Below are 14,634 nucleotides of genomic sequence, written 5' to 3'. Positions count from 1 at the left end.
TATTATTTTGTAGAAGTTTAAGTTGACGATCGACTGTTGGAAGACTGTAAATATTGTTCCATACACACAGGTCAAATGCTTCGTTCAACAGTATGTAATTAATATTATTAAAATCACGACAAAATATTGTATGGTCCGTGTAGTTTAGGTCAAAGTTATAGGTCAGGTATATAAGGTCATGTTTTGAAAAGGACGGAACGATTAGCTGATCATACAAACATATTTTATTAACATCACTCACAAAAAACAAATCTAATAATGTGTTACGTGTTCTGCTGAAGTGGGTTGGAAATGAAAGATTCACTGGTTTCAGACCTAGCGATTCCATGTTGCTGGTAAGTGAGATTCCCTCAGAATATCACTATTAAGATCGCCTGCAAGGATTACATCAGTGAAGTTTACTGTAATGTCTGTCAGAATATTGATTAAATCATCATAGTTTGTGTTGCAATGCGGACGATAAATACAGCCAATTAATTTTTTGTATTTCAAGAAAAATATATTCTATTGCACTGTTTATTGTGTGTTGGCAAATAATTTTGGCTTTTAATTTTTTGTTTACATAAATAGCAAATCCTCCCCCATGACTAACACGATCAGTACGGTACACATTATATCCATCACACGATATTAGCACATCACATAGACTCTGGACAAACCATGTTTCAGACACGCATATAACATCAATTTCCGAATTTACAAACATGTACCTAAACTCTTCAATTTTCTTTGGCAGGCTTTGGGCATTTATATGACAAATCTTAAGACCAGGTCTCTGCTTTGCCAGGATGCACAGAAGGGCACGACTATTTGCTGTTGAATTATTAAGGTTTTCTTCTATTGTGAATAGTTTTCAATTTCAAAATAAAACAAGGAAGAACGCTATAGTCGAGTACCTCGACTATCAGATACCCGTTACTCAAAGGGAAATGGAGATATGCAAGCAGCAAAGCGAAATTAAAATGCGCCACCTACCGGCGGTAGACAGATTTAAGCGTTATGGGCGTTAGAGTGGGCGTGGCAGAATTATTTTTGGATCAATCGATAGGTATTGACGACACCAATACATTTCAGTTAAAATTTTTTATCTAGCATGCAAATTGTGGGCGTCACAGGTTTTCGCGGTTTGTGGGCGTTTAAGTGGGCGTGGCTAACTTTTTTTTAGGTCAATCGATAGGTTTTGATGAGAACAATACATTTCAGTTAAAATTCTATCTAGCATCAAAACTGTAGGAGTTACAGTTTTGAGCGGTTTGTGGGCGTTAGAGTGGGCGTGGCAGTCTACTGAAACAAACTTGCGCTGCGTAAGAAGCTCAGGAATCTGTACGCCAAATCTCAATAGCCTAGCTCTCATAGTTTCCGAGATCTCAGCGTTCATCCGGACGGACAGACAGACGGACAGACGGACAGACGGACAGACGGTCAGACGGACAGACGGACAGACGGACAGACGGACAGACGGACATGGCTAGATCGACTCGGCTAGTGATCCTGATCAAGAATATATATACTTCATGGGGTCGGAAACGCTTCCTTCTGCCTGTTACATACTTTCCGACGAATCTAGTATACCCTTTTACTCTACGAGTAACGGGTATAAAAACAAGGACTGCACATCAGACAAAAAATTAGGCAGACTACTAAATTAACAATGCGACTGATCCTAAACATATGAATTACAAGAGATAAAGATATTAAACTAATTGGAAATCCTAATATAGAGATAAAAAATATTTTAATTACGAAATGAATTATTCTCTAAAGCGGCATCTCTGCTTGAGTTGATTTCGCCCACATCACTACTCAGATCAGAAAGCTCATTGGAGCTTTGCACGTAGTAAGCCTCTCCTCCGTCTATAGGCTTAACAAATACGTCTCCACGGCGAGTAAAGACGGCCGCTACGCGCTTTTGTTTTTTGAGGCGCATGGCATGCTTAAAAATTTGTTTTAATTTGTTTTCGTTAATTGTTCGTTTAAGTATATAAATGCCGGCGAGTCAAAACCGATCAGCTGTAAGCTCAGCTGCGATTTGGTTGTTTGTCGGTGCACTCCAATCGCCCGCAGCAGCACAGCTTTTTCGCGCACGTGATCCATTTTTATTATTATTATTGGGTCAACAAGTGAGTTTCTTTGGCGCGGTCGGACTCGAAAAATAGACCTAACTCGCGGAGGAGGGGTCAGGTGTAGTGAGAAACAAAGTCGATTGAAAAGGGTGTTTAAATTTTTGCCCTCGACGTGCGGTACACCATGCCAGCGCAGGTTGCATGCAAGTGCATTGCACTTTGCTGCCAGTTGAGCATCCAGTTCACACACTTGTTGTTTCAGAGTATTCACCTCTTTTGCCTCGGTTTCCAGCTCTCGCACTCGTTTCGTAAGGTTGTGTATTTCGGTGTTCATTGCATCGAATTTAGCCTGTAGAGTGTTGAGAAAGCGGGCCTCGCTCTCTTGATACTCTCTACCCAGTGACTCCCTTTGCTCCGCAAATTTATCGTCGATCAGCTGCAACAGTTCCATGTTGATTTCCTTCCGTTGACTCGTGAATTTTGCATCAATTTGTTGCAGCAATTGTGTGTCCGACGTGCGAGCTACCTTGATTTCGGTACTCGACTTTTCACTCCTTAGTCGCTTTGATGCACTCATACTGTTGTTGTTTTGATCAATTTTGAGTTTGAGTGATTTGTGTAATTGTATAAGTTATTGATTTGAGTGTGTTTTCGGTAGTTTTCAGTCTTTGTGCACTGCAGTATATGTGTGTGAATGTTTCCTTTCTTTTATCTTTACACTTTCGACCAAAAGAAATGTAATTTAAGTGTTTTTAAACAAAAGTATGGGGATTACACGCACGATTTGAACGCTAAATGATCATAGACCACAGGCGGCTTATAGTCCGATAGAAATTGTTAATGTTTCTAGATTGTATAGACTTTTTGAGCGACTGTTTCGGGAGCTCTGCAAAAACGCGACTTTCCTTTTGCTACTTTCCTTTTGCTACTTTGCGTTTTATGATATTTTATCAGCAATGCTTTTGCATTTCGCATCTAGAAAAAACAGCATCTGACGGTTTTTATGTCATTGACTTTAATTTTGTGAAGGTTTACTGAAATGGGCCTTCTTTCCATCTTTAAAAGCAAATAACTTGGTCAAATGAACTCGTATTTCGTTATGGCATACCTTTATAGGCTTGTGGAATGATTATGTTGTTATCTGCATTAAAATATATAACTTTAAAGGTAGTAAAAAATATGACGGTTTTTATGTCAATGATTTTAATTTTGCAAAGGTTTACTGAAATGGGCCTTCTTTCCATCTTTAAAGCCCAAAACTTGGTCAAAAGGACTCGGATTTCGATATGGCATACCTCTATGGGCTTGTGGAATGATTATGTTGTTATCTGCATTAAAATTTATAACTTTAAAGGTAGTAAAAAATATGAACGTTCTTATGTCATTGATTTTAATTTTGCAAAGGTTTACTGAAATTGGCCTTCTCTCCATTTTTAAAATCACATAAGTTGGTCAAATGAACTCGGATTTTGATATGGCAAGCCTTTATGGGCTTGTGGAATGATTATGTTGCTATTTGCATTAAAATATATAAAAAATATGACCGATTTTATGTCATTGATTTTAATTTTGCGAAGGTTTACTGAAATGGGCCTTCTTTCCATCTTTAAGAGCCCATAACTTGGTCAAATGAACTCGGATTTCGATATGGCATAACTTTATGGTCAAATTAACTCGGATCTCGATATGGCATTTCTTTATGGGCTTGTGGAATGGTTTTGTTGTTATCTGCATTAAGATATATAACTTTAAAGCTATTAAAAAATATGACCGTTTTTATGTCATTGGTTTTAATTTTGCGAAGGTTTACTGAATTAGGCCTTCTTTCCATCTTTAAAAGCCCATAACTTGGTCAAAAGGACTCGAATTTCGATATGGCATACCTCTATGGGCTTGTGGAATGATTATGTTGTTATCTGCATTAAGATATATAACTTTAAAGGTATTAAAAAATATGACCGTTTTTATGTCATTGGTTTTAATTTTGCGAAGGTTTACTGAATTGGTCTTCTTTCCATCTCTAAAAGCCCTTAACTTGGCCAAATGAACTCGGATCTCAATATGGCATACCTTTATGGGCTTGTGAAATGATTATGTTGTTTCTGCATTAAAATATATAACTTTTTTTTAACTTTAAAGGTATTACAAAATATGACCGTTTTTATGTCATTGATTTTAATTTTGCGAAGGTATACTGAAATGGGCCTTCTTTCCATCTTTAAAAGCCCATAACTTGGTCAAATGAACTCGTATTTCGATATGGAATACTTTTATGGGCTTGAGGAATGATTATGTTAAATATATAACTTTAAAGGTATTAAAAAATATGACCGTTTTTATGTCATTGATTTTAATTTTGCGAAGGTTTACTGAAATTGGCCTTCTTTCCATCTTTAAAAGCCTATAACTTGGTCAAATGATGAATGAAGGAGAGGGCTGACCGGCCGACTTCACTTTCCCCCGGCCGCGATGCCGACACAGCACGGCAACATACGCCGGCCGGGCTCCGACCTACCTGCCCCCCGCACCCCGTGCCGATTCAGCACAGCGACATCCGCCGGCCTGGCACGGGAACCCTAACCGCTCACCGTGCAAGTGAAGCACGGTGAGAACTGCAAGGTCGGCAAAACTTCTGCCGGCCGTTGACGCTGACGCCGACGTCGACGCCGTGACGGTTACTCACAGAGCTCTGGCGGGTGTCGGAGCAGCGAATGGAAGTCAGAACTAATTGGACCGGCAAGCAGACTTAACTGGATAGCTTAACATTATTAAATAAAGACAATTATAACGTTGAACGAAAGGTCTGAGTTATTACTGGGAGGAACCAGCTCGAAATCACCCGAGGGTGAACACTTCAAGACGACACCAATCTATTGAAATGGCTAGGTATAAGTCGGCGATGAGGATCCCTAGGATAAAAAGTGGGAGGTAAAAACTGTGTGAGTCGTGTGAAAAAATTTTTTCTTGAAAAAAATTTTTTGAAAATAAAATAAATGTGGAAAAAAAATATGACAAGAAAATGTGTTCCCAGTCGATTCCGAGAAAAATGAACGAGAAAAAATAATTAATTAAAGTAACCGACCCGCAGCGGTGATCTGATTAACGAGCGCAAAAGGTTATAGTGAAACAAAAGGAAGCGGACAAACCGCCGCGGTGGTTGTGTGTTGCAAATATAAAGAAATATAAATTTTAATAACCGCTGCGGTAACTTGTTTACGAGCGGCCACCTTCATAATGAAGAATATATGACGTGGATGGTGCTGTGGGTAATTCACTAGATACGCTCAGTGCTACCAGCACAGAAAGAGCCGCGTAGTGGATTGTGTGGCAACCGTACCTTAGTAGGTGATATACCAAAAAGGAACAATACGGCCCACCGTGTCTAACACCGAATAAAAAAGGGAATCGGAACAATGTAAAAAAATATATACAACAAATATGTAAAAAAATATATACAACAAATATGTAAAAAAATATATACAACAAATATGAAAAAATATATACAACAAATATGAAACAAAATGTATATAACAAATATGTAAAAAATATATATGTTTGTACCTAAAGGTACTCAACATGACCACACCCAACAAATCAAGCAGTAGCCAAGTTGGGAACAGTACCAGGCGCTCAGTAGCACCCACTGCATATGAGAATGGCTGATCAGCATATTATATGTCTCACTAACTCACCGTCTCACCGACTCAACGGCACACTGACCGGCCAATGCAGTCAGCACATTCTGCAGTGTCTGCCGAGCCAACTACACAAACTGCTACCATAATCAAAACTCCCTGACCTACCTACCTACTTTAGAATATAGCGCACTTCACTAATCATTACACTAAACTTTCGTCTTCCAAGTAGTATATAAACATGTACCAAATGAAGAATAAATCAGTTATCAACACACCTCTTAACTCCGCGGTTCTACTTCCTACAACTGGGAATAGGGCTCGTAATACACTATCTCAACTAGCAGCTAACCACGTTAGCTCACCCTCAGCGCAGCTCCAGCATCGCCTGTGGTCCGGCATCACAGTAACCATCGTTACCATTGCCGCGACGCGATCGTCCTGCCATCATAGCGTCCCCGTGCCAGCGACAAGTGCTCATTACCCCCTTGTCCCGCGGTGTGACCCGGAAGTGTCTACTTCGGTTAGGCACAAACATTGGTGACCCCGACGTGATCCTTTAACAACAAAGGATCACACTCAAGCAACCCCCTTCCCACTAAAGGACTCACAGCTTCATCCAGCTTCACAGGATACGCTTCTTCTTCCAGCGTCACAGGAACTTCAGCTTAATCCAGCTTCTCAGGATTCGCTTCTTCTTCCAGCGTCACAGGAACTTCAGCTTAATCCAGCTTCACAGGATACGCTTCGTCTTCCAGCGTCACAGGAACTTCAGCTTCATCCAGCTTCACAGGACTCGCTTCTTCTTCCAGCGTCACAGGAACTTCAGCTTCATCCAGCTTCACAGGATTCGCTTCTTCTTCCAGCGTCACAGGAACTTCAGCTTAATCCAGCTTCACAGGATACGCTTCGTCTTCCAGCGTCACAGGAACTTCAGCTTAATCCAGCTTCACAGGATACGCTTCGTCTTCCAGCGTCACAGGAACTTCAGCTTCATCCAGCTTCACAGGATACGCTTCTTCTTCCACCGTCACAGGAACTTCAGCTTAATCCAGCTTCACAGGATTCGCTTCTTCTTCCAGCGTCACAGGAACTTCAGCTTCATCCAGCTTCACAGGATACGCTTCTTCTTCCAGCGTCACAGGAACTTCAGCTACATCCAGCTTCACAGGATACTCAGCTTCATCCAGCTTCACAAGATTCTTTGTTTCCAAGACACACAATATGTCTACTTCATTCATTGAGGAAACAAGTCACACAAGAATCGATTTACACAATCGATTACTAGACACACAAAACGAGCTGCAAGGGAAAATCCAACAGCTCATTAAGAATTATGGCAAGGATTCTGCCGACCGACGCCACCGAGACGGCTATTATTCTGGTAAGCTAAATCAGTTAAACGATCTCTGGCGGCAGTTTTGCGAACTAGATGAAGAAGTCCAGCAAGCGGCACTACCCACTGGAAGTGAGTACTCTTCACGACTAGTAGCACTTAAAGAGCTGGTCGAAAAATATCAGAATATCTTTCTGGACAACATGCCGACTGGAAGCGGGCTTCCGAAGGCCCCCAGACGAACTTCGGCCAACATCAAGCTCACAACAAAAGATCAAGTCAAAGGAGATTCCGCAATTGGCACGGTGATCCGACAGTTGCAGAGAAGATGCAACGAATTGGAGTCATCATTAACATTAGCCTCGAACGCCCCAACTGTCACCCCAGCCTTACAAAGGCACCTGGATCTCCATTGGGCGTTACTGAGGCAAGCCCACGACGAATTGGATAGCACACCTGGGGCCGCAGCTCTGGCAGAAGCAGAGCTAGCCCAATTCCACACATTATACGAGGAATACGAAATGAGCCTGCTACGAGAAAACGACGCGCCAATGAGCCTAAACTTGGCACTTCCGCCAATTAGCATTCCGGAGTTCAACGGCGAGTATCTAGACTGGCCACGGTTCCATGATCTCTTTGTGGAATTGGTACATAACAAACCATATTCGGCCAGTCAAAAACTACATATTCTACAGAGTTCGCTTCGTGGTGAGGCGAGGAACGTCTTGACAGACACAGCCTTCTCACAGGGTGGCTATGACGACACCTGGTTGCGGTTGAAGGCCAGGTACCAGAACGGCAAAATACTAGTATTCGCCGCCATAGCAAAAATTATTGATCATACTCTTATAGACGGCTCATCGCGCCAACTAAGGGCCTTACATGACACTTTAAAAAACTCAATGAGTACTCTTAAAAACCTCGATATCAGCACAAAATCCTGGGATCCAATCCTGTGTTTTCTTATCAGAAGAAAACTAGACCAGCAGTCTCTAGCTGCTCTAGAAAATTCAGCGGATGCACCAACGGAAATTCCAACGTTATGGAGTGTACTGACGTTTATTGAGCGGCGCGCTTGCATGCTGGAGACTATAAGCGCTCAACCTACAGCAACACTCCGCCATCAGTCAGTTCACAACGAAGAGAGCTGTAAGATTTGTCACCTAGGACAACATAATCTTAGAGCGTGTAGCCGTATCCAGCAAATGGACCCCAAAGCACGGCGTCAAGCCATTATTCAAGTAGGAGCATGCACAAATTGTTTGTCTACAGCTCATAAGGTTGAAAACTGTGGATCACCGACCACTTGTCGAGTCTGCCAGCAACGGCATCATTCACTGTTACACCAAGGACCGACTAGCAATCCAGTGGCCGGCGCAGTAACCATTGCAGGCTACGACCACGTAGGAGGATATACTATGCTCGCAACCGCCAAGGTCTCCTTACAAGGGCCAAACGGTCAATTACAAACATGTCGCGGTGTAATAGATGGTGGATCACAGGTGAATCTTATCTCAAGGAGAATGGCAGATCTTCTATCTCTTAAAGAAAGGTCACCGATTGAAATATCTGGAATCGGAGGAAAGATATCAACAGCAATTAGATCAACACTAAAGCTCTCATCATGTACATCAGGGTTTGAAAAACTATTAGAGGTATTTATTATGCCCACAGTCATTACAGACCAACCGTCAGTACCGATTACAACCGATCTTAATATTCCCGAGGGACTGCCATTAGCAGATCCTGACTTTCGGCAACCTGGACCCATTGACCTAACCTTAGGGTCTGAGGTGTATTCTCGTGTAATAACCGGTGAACTTCTTGAACTAGGACCTAATAAACCTTTGGCACAAGGCACTAGGCTTGGTTATGTAATCATAGGTTATCTCAATAAAGAAACCTCATCTGATACGGAAATCAACCCTGTTCTGGTAGAAGGCAGAGGTGATTTTGCAGGACCGAACGCTGCTTATGAGTCAACAAAAGATAAAAATCCGATGAATATAGAACCGACTTCTCATCAATTCAAAACCGACAAGAAGGCTGACTTTGGTTCAACATGTCCAACCCTAACCAAGAAATATCTTAGTTTTATTGCAGAATGTCCACATACCATAGACGTGCCAAATGATCAAGTTCTACGAGAGCACAATTTCAGTCCCCACGGTAATGTCAATTTTATCGCAAAGGAGAGTGTTAAGCAGCATCAAGAAGATGTGAAGGACCTGAATCACAAACCGCAGTTGAAGGAAAGATCCACCTTGGTCAATGATTTGTTAGGTGCTTCCTATACAATTCGGTCAAGGGCTGACCGACATCACGACTTAATTGAGGGTACCCCTCAATGGGGGGGAGAATGTTCGTACCTAAAGGTACTCAACATGACCACACCCAACAAATCAAGCAGTAGCCAAGTTGGGAACAGTACCAGGCGCTCAGTAGCACCCACTGCATATGAGAATGGCTGATCAGCATATTATATGTCTCACTAACTCACCGTCTCACCGACTCAACGGCACACTGACCGGCCAATGCAGTCAGCACATTCTGCAGTGTCTGCCGAGCCAACTACACAAACTGCTACCATAATCAAAACTCCCTGACCTACCTACCTACTTTAGAATATAGCGCACTTCACTAATCATTACACTAAACTTTCGTCTTCCAAGTAGTATATAAACATGTACCAAATGAAGAATAAATCAGTTATCAACACACCTCTTAACTCCGCGGTTCTACTTCCTACAACTGGGAATAGGGCTCGTAATACACTATCTCAACTAGCAGCTAACCACGTTAGCTCACCCTCAGCGCAGCTCCAGCATCGCCTGTGGTCCGGCATCACAGTAACCATCGTTACCATTGCCGCGACGCGATCGTCCTGCCATCATAGCGTCCCCGTGCCAGCGACAAGTGCTCATTACCCCCTTGTCCCGCGGTGTGACCCGGAAGTGTCTACTTCGGTTAGGCACAAACATTGGTGACCCCGACGTGATCCTTTAACAACAAAGGATCACACTCAAGCAACCCCCTTCCCACTAAAGGACTCACAGCTTCATCCAGCTTCACAGGATACGCTTCTTCTTCCAGCGTCACAGGAACTTTAGCTTAATCCAGCTTCTCAGGATTCGCTTCTTCTTCCAGCGTCACAGGAACTTCAGCTTAATCCAGCTTCACAGGATACGCTTCGTCTTCCAGCGTCACAGGAACTTCAGCTTCATCAAGCTTTACAGGACTCGCTTCTTCTTCCAGCGTCACAGGAACTTCAGCTTCATCCAGCTTCACAGGATTCGCTTCTTCTTCCAGCGTCACAGGAACTTCAGCTTAATCCAGCTTCACAGGATACGCTTCGTCTTCCAGCGTCACAGGAACTTCAGCTTAATCCAGCTTCACAGGATACGCTTCTTCTTCCAGCGTCACAGGAACTTCAGCTACATCCAGCTTCACAGGATACTCAGCTTCATCCAGCTTCACAAGATTCTTTGTTTCCAAGACACACAATATGTCTACTTCATTCATTGAGGAAACAAGTCACACAAGAATCGATTTACACAATCGATTACTAGACACACAAAACGAGCTGCAAGGGAAAATCCAACAGCTCATTAAGAATTATGGCAAGGATTCTGCCGACCGACGCCACCGAGACGGCTATTATTCTGGTAAGCTAAATCAGTTAAACGATCTCTGGCGGCAGTTTTGCGACCTAGATGAAGAAGTCCAGCAAGCGGCACTACCCACTGGAAGTGAGTACTCTTCACGACTAGTAGCACTTAAAGAGCTGGTCGAAAAATATCAGAATATCTTTCTGGACAACATGCCGACTGGAAGCGGGCTTCCGAAGGCCCCCAGACGAACTTCGGCCAACATCAAGCTCACAACAAAAGATCAAGTCAAAGGAGATTCCGCAATTGGCACGGTGATCCGACAGTTGCAGAGAAGATGCAACGAATTGGAGTCATCATTAACATTAGCCTCGAACGCCCCAACTGTCACCCCAGCCTTACAAAGGCACCTGGATCTCCATTGGGCGTTACTGAGGCAAGCCCACGACGAATTGGATAGCACACCTGGGGCCGCAGCTCTGGCAGAAGCAGAGCTAGCCCAATTCCACACATTATACGAGGAATACGAAATGAGCCTGCTACGAGAAAACGACGCGCCAATGAGCCTAAACTTGGCACTTCCGCCAATTAGCATTCCGGAGTTCAACGGCGAGTATCTAGACTGGCCACGGTTCCATGATCTCTTTGTGGAATTGGTACATAACAAACCATATTCGGCCAGTCAAAAACTACATATTCTACAGAGTTCGCTTCGTGGTGAGGCGAGGAACGTCTTGACAGACACAGCCTTCTCACAGGGTGGCTATGACGACACCTGGTTGCGGTTGAAGGCCAGGTACCAGAACGGCAAAATACTAGTATTCGCCGCCATAGCAAAAATTATTGATCATACTCTTATAGACGGCTCATCGCGCCAACTAAGGGCCTTACATGACACTTTAAAAAACTCAATGAGTACTCTTAAAAACCTCGATATCAGCACAAAATCCTGGGATCCAATCCTGTGTTTTCTTATCAGAAGAAAACTAGACCAGCAGTCTCTAGCTGCTCTAGAAAATTCAGCGGATGCACCAACGGAAATTCCAACGTTATGGAGTGTACTGACGTTTATTGAGCGGCGCGCTTGCATGCTGGAGACTATAAGCGCTCAACCTACAGCAACACTCCGCCATCAGTCAGTTCACAACGAAGAGAGCTGTAAGATTTGTCACCTAGGACAACATAATCTTAGAGCGTGTAGCCGTATCCAGCAAATGGACCCCAAAGCACGGCGTCAAGCCATTATTCAAGTAGGAGCATGCACAAATTGTTTGTCTACAGCTCATAAGGTTGAAAACTGTGGATCACCGACCACTTGTCGAGTCTGCCAGCAACGGCATCATTCACTGTTACACCAAGGACCGACTAGCAATCCAGTGGCCGGCGCAGTAACCATTGCAGGCTACGACCACGTAGGAGGATATACTATGCTCGCAACCGCCAAGGTCTCCTTACAAGGGCCAAACGGTCAATTACAAACATGTCGCGGTGTAATAGATGGTGGATCACAGGTGAATCTTATCTCAAGGAGAATGGCAGATCTTCTATCTCTTAAAGAAAGGTCACCGATTGAAATATCTGGAATCGGAGGAAAGATATCAACAGCAATTAGATCAACACTAAAGCTCTCATCATGTACATCAGGGTTTGAAAAACTATTAGAGGTATTTATTATGCCCACAGTCATTACAGACCAACCGTCAGTACCGATTACAACCGATCTTAATATTCCCGAGGGACTGCCATTAGCAGATCCTGACTTTCGGCAACCTGGACCCATTGACCTAACCTTAGGGTCTGAGGTGTATTCTCGTGTAATAACCGGTGAACTTCTTGAACTAGGACCTAATAAACCTTTGGCACAAGGCACTAGGCTTGGTTATGTAATCATAGGTTATCTCAATAAAGAAACCTCATCTGATACGGAAATCAACCCTGTTCTGGTAGAAGGCAGAGGTGATTTTGCAGGACCGAACGCTGCTTATGAGTCAACAAAAGATAAAAATCCGATGAATATAGAACCGACTTCTCATCAATTCAAAACCGACAAGAAGGCTGACTTTGGTTCAACATGTCCAACCCTAACCAAGAAATATCTTAGTTTTATTGCAGAATGTCCACATACCATAGACGTGCCAAATGATCAAGTTCTACGAGAGCACAATTTCAGTCCCCACGGTAATGTCAATTTTATCGCAAAGGAGAGTGTTAAGCAGCATCAAGAAGATGTGAAGGACCTGAATCACAAACCGCAGTTGAAGGAAAGATCCACCTTGGTCAATGATTTGTTAGGTGCTTCCTATACAATTCGGTCAAGGGCTGACCGACATCACGACTTAATTGAGGGTACCCCTCAATGGGGGGGAGAATGTTCGTACCTAAAGGTACTCAACATGACCACACCCAACAAATCAAGCAGTAGCCAAGTTGGGAACAGTACCAGGCGCTCAGTAGCACCCACTGCATATGAGAATGGCTGATCAGCATATTATATGTCTCACTAACTCACCGTCTCACCGACTCAACGGCACACTGACCGGCCAATGTAGTCAGCACATTCTGCAGTGTCTGCCGAGCCAACTACACAAACTGCTACCATAATCAAAACTCCCTGACCTACCTACCTACTTTAGAATATAGCGCACTTCACTAATCATTACACTAAACTTTCGTCTTCCAAGTAGTATATAAACATGTACCAAATGAAGAATAAATCAGTTATCAACACACCTCTTAACTCCGCGGTTCTACTTCCTACAACTGGGAATAGGGCTCGTAATACACTATCTCAACTAGCAGCTAACCACGTTAGCTCACCCTCAGCGCAGCTCCAGCATCGCCTGTGGTCCGGCATCACAGTAACCATCGTTACCATTGCCGCGACGCGATCGTCCTGCCATCATAGCGTCCCCGTGCCAGCGACAAGTGCTCATTACCCCCTTGTCCCGCGGTGTGACCCGGAAGTGTCTACTTCGGTTAGGCACAAACAATATACCACATATACAACCACGAAACAAGTATAAAAAACTCGAGCACACGCAAAAATGCACTTCCAGCTTGAAATAAAAAATTGTACCTGTACTAAAATAATTTTTTTTATCCTAAATAAAATCTGCACTTTGTAAGTGACCGACTCAACACACGAAGAACGTAACTGGAACACAAAATATAATCACACGAGTAACGGGTAAGTGAGTCTTTTTCAGCGAATTTATTAAATAAAAATGTATCCAATCAAAATCTTAACCGTCACCCCGTTGTTACTTAAAAACCGCAAAACTTTGAATCGATTTTTTAATATGGAGGAAATGAAGGCAGCTCTTACTAAATTTGAGGCAACCTTGGCCTTGTTGCTTGGCCAGATGGTCGATGTTAGGGAAGATGTGAAAAAAGTTAGTGACAAAGTAGTGAGCCTAGAAAAGGCTCGAGAAAAGGTTAACGAAGTTGCTCCCCAATCCAAGCCCTTAACTGCCGCCCGTACGGAGTATGAGTTAAATGAGATAGCTAGATTGCCAGATTGTGTAAAAGAATTGCAGGTGTTTGAGGGCGAAGCTGGTGGCTACGACCCTTAGATGGGTAGAGCGGAGGCCATTCTGAAGGATTACGAGATAATCAAGGAAAGGCCTCTCTATCGTTCTATAGCCGTTAGCATTAGGCAAAAGATGAGGGGTAGTGCCGAGACGACCCTTTTGTCGTACAACGTGGCAGAAGACGACTGGCCCGAGACGAAACGCGTCCTGATGCTCCACTACGCCGATAAGCGGGATCTGCGCACGCTGGAATACCAGATGGGGCAAATGACTCAGGGGAGGAAGACGATAGACGCGTTTTACTCAGGAATAAATGCTCATTTTCCCTTAAAAAAACGCAGTCTTAAAAATGGTAACCAAAACCCGGAGATTCTTAGCGCGCTCGTCGAAACCTATAGGGACAGAGCCTTGGATGTTTTTATCAGATGTCTGAGCGGTGACCTCTCGAAGATATTAGTTATT

Source organism: Drosophila suzukii, unplaced genomic scaffold (assembly GCF_043229965.1).
Source record: "Drosophila suzukii unplaced genomic scaffold, CBGP_Dsuzu_IsoJpt1.0 scf_8, whole genome shotgun sequence".
NCBI lineage: Eukaryota > Metazoa > Arthropoda > Insecta > Diptera > Drosophilidae > Drosophila > Drosophila suzukii.
The sequence above is the reverse complement of the archived record's forward strand: the minus strand, read 5'-3'. Positions refer to the sequence as shown.